This window comes from Cervus elaphus, chromosome 9, assembly GCF_910594005.1.
Source record: "Cervus elaphus chromosome 9, mCerEla1.1, whole genome shotgun sequence".
Classification (NCBI taxonomy): Eukaryota; Metazoa; Chordata; class Mammalia; order Artiodactyla; family Cervidae; genus Cervus; species Cervus elaphus.
Window position 1 is genome coordinate 70519952 of NC_057823.1, and position 7875 is coordinate 70527826.

Sequence of the window (7875 nt, forward strand, 5' to 3'; positions counted from 1 at the left end):
ACCAGATACAGATGTAGCCATACACATGTACATATATGCATAGACATGCATGTGCCATACACTCATGTGTGTACTTATATACTACATACATACATATGTACATATATGCGTAGACTGTATCCACGCCATTCTTCTGGGAAGAGTCATTGCTTTTTGATCCCAGGGGTAAGTATAATGACCCAGAACAGGCCAATCAGCTTTTTTCCCCCCAGCATTTGAATCTCAGGCAGAGATACATAGAAACAGAAGAAAGCTGAGCATTCTGATAACAATGCTCTGGAGAATGCATCCTGAGTGACTGACATCCCTGAGTTGCTGGGTTCCTGTCTTTCTTATGCTTGGTTAACCAACTCTTCGCTTTATTCTGCAAAGCCACACAGTAGACTTGCAATTACTTTTTTCTCCCCTTAAGTCAATTTCTATTGCTTTCTACCAAAGAGCTCTAATTGATACAAATCATCTCTTCAGTTTAGCTAGTGCCAGTGATGGGGGTCCATTCTAATGACAATGGTGGTCAGTGAAACGCTGAACGTAAGGAAGGGGCTTTTCATCGTTGTCTTACAAAACTGTCCATGGGGTAGGGTCATGATACAAAGCAGACTGATATAAGAGGGCCTTTTAGAATTTACAGTAATAAACCAGTTACAAATGGTAGCCAAGACAGAGAGCCCTTATTCTGAATCCATGAATTATAACATCATGGCCTGATGTTAATTTTCTTGGTTGTAGCTTGCCTATGTTTTCCCCATCACTGTTTTTTTCTGGTGTGGATATGATGGCTAGATAATATTTTGCCTCTTCAACCTTCAGTCCTTCAGTGGATATTTACTGAAACACTCCATATGATGGTAGATAACTGGGAATACAGGAGTAGTTAAAACTACAGAAACAGAAATTTAGAGCCCAGAAGACACATTTGAAATGTGTAGTCCAACCCTTCTTCTCAGAGAAAACAGAGGTTTAGAACAGTTTAGTGACTAAAGTAGGATCATAGAGCTTAGTGTTAAGTGTATATTTTGGGACTTGTGATGTAGGTCTTTTTTCCTAGGTCTGTGATATTAATGGTTCCTGATCAAACTCCTAGGATTTAGATGGAGTGTTGGGACATGCAGACAGGGAGCGATTGGCAAACTCAGCCCTGCATCAGGTAACCCTCCTCTTTCTTGATTGAGTAGCTCTGCAGTAAACAAATAGCCCAAAACACAAAATTAACAGTGGTTTCCAGTCTAAACTGAAAACTTAGTTTGGCGACTTACTATGGAAGTCTTTCCATAGGATCACTAATTATCTGTATCTTTCATTCCCAAATTGGGCTTTTGAAGGTGAGATAACCCAAAGGGAGAATAGTATCTGTTGTGCCAATTATCCCAATGAGCCACATGAAGTATAGAGCTCTGCTTTTACTCTGTAGACACAGAGAACTCAAATAGTTGAGAAAAAGAGATAGATGTCTTGTAAAGCAAGATAAAATCTCCTTATTCAGTGACTTTAGATACATTAAATCTAAATAGAGAAATGTGGGCCAGTGGATGTCAGAATCTTGCCATCTTATCGATCAAGTAAAGACCCTAACTTTTTTTTTTTAACTTTAAGAAAATCAATAGCTTTATTTTTCTTCAACATACATTTAGAAAACCAGTCTGAGGAGAGGTTTCATGAGATAGACCAGAGGACTATATACAAACTTAGGAATTCCAGATCAGCAAGACACAGTGCACAGATGACACACTTTTCCCCAGGGCCCTGGAGCCTAGGACTGTCCCAGCAGAGGTGAGGCAAGCTCCTGGATGGCTTTTGAATTCAGCTGAGGAATTGTGCTGATCTTTAGGAGTTTGCTACTTGTATACTTATTCTTGATAGTGGTGAACCTGGTCATGTTCTCGTTGACACGCCCGATGTTTTTGGCCATGTGCCGCATGACCTCGCTCTCAATGTAGCCAGTGTAATACTGCTGCTTTAAGTTCTATTTTCCTTGACCTAGAACCTTCTGGGACAGGCAGGAAGTGGCTGCCACCACCTTAGGAGGGTGATAGTGCACCATGTCATAGTCAGTGAGAGTCAGCTGAAGGGTGAATGAGAGTGCCTGAAGTGTGCTGTTCAATATCGACCTTCCCGGCTTTCGATGCCCGCCTTAGAAATGCAGCGGCCACGGTTGGCTCAGCTCAAATTTCAGTTCTTTCAAAATCAGAGTTTACATTTCTCAAATTTGAGAACTGGTGTAAGCATTGTTGGTGATGTAAACAAAGCCTATGATGTTTGGAGAAAACATTCCTCGTACTTGGAAGCCAAGAGCAGTGCCATAATGCCAACCAGCTGAAGCTTCTTAGGAGAGACTGGCTGAGCCTGTAAATATCGGTCCGTGATCGCAACACGTATGTACAGCATTTCCTGCAGCAGCCTGAACTTGGAGTGCCCTTGCACCAGCCAGTCCACCAGGATGGCATGTATGTAGCCGTTTTCTCTCTCCCATCTAAGAAATGTGGGTTTATGGACTACAGCACTTCAAGCTGCCTTAGATACTGGTAGATATCCTTCACGTAGTCGCTGCAGAGCTGAGGGTTCTCCCAGTCCTCAGTATCAATATCCTCAATTTTGCAGAGCAAGGCATCAGAGAAAGCTTGGCAGAGGTTCTCTTCCTTCATGGAGATGTGCTGAGGTGTAGGAGAAGCACCCTTTGGAGCCAACACTTCCATCTGCACTGGTTTCACGGAAGCAGTAGGTTTCGGGTGCTTGTTGACATTTGTCGTTTTGGTGGGTGGAACAGGCATTTTAGTGTTCTAGGCTTTCTGAGCTGCTTGTGTGGCTTGGGTTGTAACCCGATTTCCAATTTCTTCTAAAACTGCCTGCCTGATAGTCACATGACTTTTAGGTTTAGAATTAACTCCTGTGTCATTATCTTTAAGTCAGTGGATGCTGCCAGGCGTTGGGGCAGCACCATGAGGAAACAGACAGGCAAGAGTGGCAGCTCCGCCCAGGGGAGGACGCAGACTGGACACGGAGAACACTGGCCTCCACCGTGCTGTTAGGACTGCCAAGACCCTAGCTTTTAATGACTATCTTAGGCTACCTTGATCTCTGCAGCATAAGGTAGAATAGGCCATTTATTCCTCCTTGAAATTCAATTTTTCCTTGACTTCTGTAACACCATAGACTTGATTTTATTATTTCTGGTTGCCTCTTCTCACTATGTGCTTTGTGGCTTCCTCTTCTTCCTCCTCTCCTTTTAATGTTGGGTATTACAAGATTTTGTCTTTGATATATCCCTCTGCTTGTTTTATGAACTCTTCCTAGTCAGCTTTATTATGGCAGTCATCAGCTGTTCCCCCAGTATCCATCCACCCTTCCTGTAGTAAAAGCAAATTGATTTCTTTTGGTAGAATGAACAAAACCTCTCTGTCTCTCAGCATATGTGATTCTGATGTACCAGTAAATAACAACCAGCATCCAGAGTGGGAGGAAGCCATAATTTGTAATATTTTTTTGGTGTAAATACTCTCACCACCATCAGAGCCTACTAATTCAGGACATATTAAATGAACACCTAATACGTGCCAGAAGGTGCTATTTTAGAGACCAGGAATCTACAATGTGAAAAGGACCAAAATTATCTCTGAGCTCATGGAGTTTATATTCTAGTTATACAGACAGGTAATAAAGAATTAAATACATAAATAACAAGATAATATCAGGTAGTGATAAAGTAGAATAAAGGTGAGATGAGTGACTAAGGTAGGGAGCTATCTTAGACAGTGTGGTCAGAAAATCTTCTCTGAAAACTGATGGTTGAGTTGAGACCTGAATGAGGAGATGTAAACCATGAAAGACCTGGGGGAACAGCCCAAACTTTCAGCCATGCAACTTTTGCTTGAACTGTTTGGAAAGAGATGGTATTTTTTTGTGGTTACTAAACTTGTAGGATGTTAGTCAGGAGGCGCTGGTATCCATTTCCTCACCTAGACAGGGGAGAAGCAGAGATAAAAGATGGAGATGGAGAGAGACAGATTCTTGGTGGTAACATTTGGGTGCTTGAACATTTGGACATCTTTACCCAGCTGTATCTAATGCCAGCATATCTTGGTACTTTTTAAGCATATGAGCCAATAAGTATCCTCCAGACAGTTTGTGTCTTTACTAATATACATATCTCTCCCATCTCTTCAAATACTATTTATAGATATACAACATGAATAAATACTATTTATTCATATACAATATATGAAAGACTCCAAAATCTCTATCTAGATTGGATCTGATTCTAAAATCCAGACACATGTACATACATACAGTTGTATAGATGCCTACTAGGTATCTTCACATGCAGAGTTTTGCAAGATCACAGATGTAATATGTATAAATTTCAATTCATCATCATTCCTCCACAAACTGCTCACTCTATTTAGTATTTCTACTCAACAAGTCAAAACTATGGGTGTAGTTTTGTAGTCCTTCTTCCCCTTCAACCTCTGTAACAAATAGACAGTTAATTCCCATGAAATATAGCTCATAAATGCCTTGGGAACACACCCTCTTTTCTCTCCATTCCCACTCCCCAAGCTTCGGGGCTTGTTTCTCACCTAGATTACAGATCTATTACAGGTCTCTTTGAATCCATTCTTCCTTCCCTTTAGTTTCAATTTCTAATTGCTACCAGAGTATAAATACTCTCTTTTTCATATTAAGTTCAATAGTAAATGTGACTTTAGATTTTGTATCAGTCAGGATCCTCCAGAGAAACCAAACCTCTAGGAGGAACCAATAAGAGTTTTATGTATACATGCTTATATTTGTATATATATATATATATATACATGCATATATGAACATATAAATACATATATTCATATATAAATATATATGTAGAACATATATACACACATATATGAACATATAAATACATATATTCATATATAAACATATGTAGAATATATATACATATACATTCACACACATACAATATATAAAAAGATTTATTTTAAGGAACTGGCTCATGAGATTATGAGGGCTGGTAAGTCTGTAATACGTATGGCAGGCTGGCAGCTCAGGCAGGATTTCTGTTAGTCTTGAGTCAGAATTTCTTTTTCCAAAAATCTCAGTCTTCTCAATCTTTGCTCTTAAGGCCCTCAACTGATTGGATGAGTTCCACTCATAAAGTGTAATCAGCTTTACTTAAAGCAAACTGATTGTAATAGTTAATCACATTTACAAAATACCTACACAGCTGCATCTAGATTAGCACTTGAACAAATAACTGGATACCATGACCTAGCTAAGTTGCCACATAAAATTAATCATCATGGACCAAGACTAGGCATTATAAAACTGGCTGCCTCCAGACTTTGAGAATTCCTGGATGATTTCAATAGTTTCTTTTTTTTCTCCTTAATTGAATTATCTTTATTTTCTTAATTTTTTTATTGGAGTATAGTTGATTTACAATATTGTGTGAATTTCTGCTGTATAACAAAATGAGTCAGTTATACATATACATATATCGACTCTTTCTTAGATTCTACTTCCACATAGGTCACTACAGAGTATTGAAGAGAGTTCCCTGTGCTATACAGTAGGTTCTTATTAGTTACCTATTTTATATATAGTTGTTTCTTGAGAAGGCAAGTTGAGGCAGCTGAGTGTCGAAGGCATAATTTCGTGTGCAAGAGAACCACTGGGGTGCTTGTCAAAACTGTTGGTTCCCTGACTTCATTCTGAGAGGATTCTTACTTCCAAGGTCTAAGGTGGGTATGAAGTTAATTTTGTGGGTCTTCATCAAGATTTTAAAAAAGAGAGAGATAATAAGATAGAAAATATCAGAGGACATTCTGTGTGGTAAAAGTATTGATTCAAGTGAAAATTTTGCATTTTTTTTTGCACACATACTTATGAGTATGTACATGGCGGTCTAAGGCATATTGCAAAATGTATTTCTAACTCTGGGGCACAGTCAAGGTCAAAAGAAGTTTGAACACCCCCAGTGAGGGATATGGTCAATATTCACCCTTGTGACATGATGTGGCAAATAAGTCTTTCTCTTTCCTTATTCCATGAACTTTTATTGCCATTGATAGCTCCATCCATCCTTCCTTGGGCAATTTCTTCATCTTCAGGTCTTGTTGAGTCCAGTGGTTATGGAGTAATGAAAGGTTAAGGCTGAAAGGGTACAAAACAAGGGCACAAAATCCCCATTTCCACCAGCCCCAGCATCTTCTACCTTCTTGCCACTTCCTCACTGTTCATCCCTAGCATCCCTCTTTGCAATTTGTAAGACTTTCTGTTGCCTGTGCTGCAGGGATAGCAGAAGCCTGAAGTCAGATGTAGGGTCAAGCACCCCACAGAGCTGATAGCAATAGCAAAGTGTACTTTAATAACTCTCAGTTCCCAAGCAGCTCTGGGAACCAAGCGCGGGATTTCCTCTGCTTTTGCTCCTCGGCTTCTTGGCCTGAGGGAAGACCTGACTGATGGCTTTGAATATCCATCAACAAATAATAAATAATAATAATAACCTGCCTGCCGCAGGCTTGTCGGAGTCAGGGAGGCTGGGTTTGCTGACGCTTTCTTGCTTCTTAATACGACTTCAGAGTCAATTTTAAGCAGCAACCATAGCAGCTTTGCACCAGGGATTTGTCCTTGCTGCTGTGCTTAGGTCTGATTCCCAGGGTTGGGACCCATCTGGGGGAAATTGTGAAATGGGTGGTATGCCCATGGTGACGCCGGAATTTAAGATCTGCAAGTTTATTCTTTCCTCAGATTCGCCTCTCAGGCACCATGGTGTTCTCAAATGTCCCCACTTCCCTCTTTTCTTCCAGTTTATGGGCTGGAAAAGACCCAGATTGAAGAAATAAGTCTTGGGTTGTAAGGAGGCATCATTTCAGAAACACTTGCTCTCTGTAATGATTAAGCTCTTGGGCTTTGGGGTCAGAATTCCTGGGTTTGAATTTGAGTTTCTGTTCTTCCATCTAAGTGTGTGTGTGTGTGTGTGTGTGTGAGACCCTAAACATATTACTCAACTTCTCTGAGCTTCAATTCCTCATCTGCAAAACACACATCATATTCATAGTAATAATTGTAACTGGTAACATTTCTTTATTGCTTGTTATGTTCCCAGCAGTGTTCTAAGTGTGTTACCTGAAGGAGGCCTTGAAGCCTCCTAAGAACCCCATGAGAAAGGTTATGTAATTGTCTTTGGCTTACAGATGGGGACACTGAGGCAGAGAGTGGATAAGGAATGTGCCCCAGGCCACACAGCTGCTAAATGGTGGGCCAAGATTACTCACACAGCTGAGCCTCTGCTCCACGTCTCCCGGATGCTAAGTGGCAGCAAGCATGGCCAGGCTTAGTTAAAATCCAGGCTCTGGAACAGGGGAAGTTTCCCTTTAGGATTTTGACTAGTCCAAAGTAAACATTTTTAATTCCAAATTTTCAGGTCCAGGGAAATCGTTGGTGTAGATAATTACCCTAACACCATACAAAGTTGCTATAGCAACTGTTCTCAACTCCACTCACCCTCCAGACCAGCCCTGAGAGCCAGGTGTGGGCTTTGCCTCTCCAAAATATCGGCTCATTGACAAGAGAGACCTTGTGCTCTGAGGTTCTTTATAGCACCCAGCACGTTGAAAAGCTTATCCTGGTTGTCCAGAGAGTTTTAAAGTCCATTCAGCATGATAAATGGGCTCTTGTGTGAGGGCCCTGGCTCCCCAAGCCTTCCTTCTCTCATCTCTGTAAACAATGGCCTACCCATGGCGATTCTTTTTGAAACTGCAAATACTCTTGGTTGGAGGAAATTTTCAGACATCAATTTCTTGGCTTTCTTGATCAGATTACTTTCCTTCCAGTGAGGAGCCAGGAACCCAGGAAGAGGGGAAGCTGGAGTCAGATATT

The 7875-nt window shown here is 40.7% G+C and overlaps 1 pseudogene; it reads right to left on the reverse strand.

Moving 5' to 3' along the window:
* Nucleotides 1–1750: 1750 nt before the first annotated feature.
* LOC122700814 lies at nucleotides 1751–7444 on the reverse strand (annotated as a pseudogene).
* Between the last annotated feature and the right edge of the window lie 431 nt (nucleotides 7445–7875).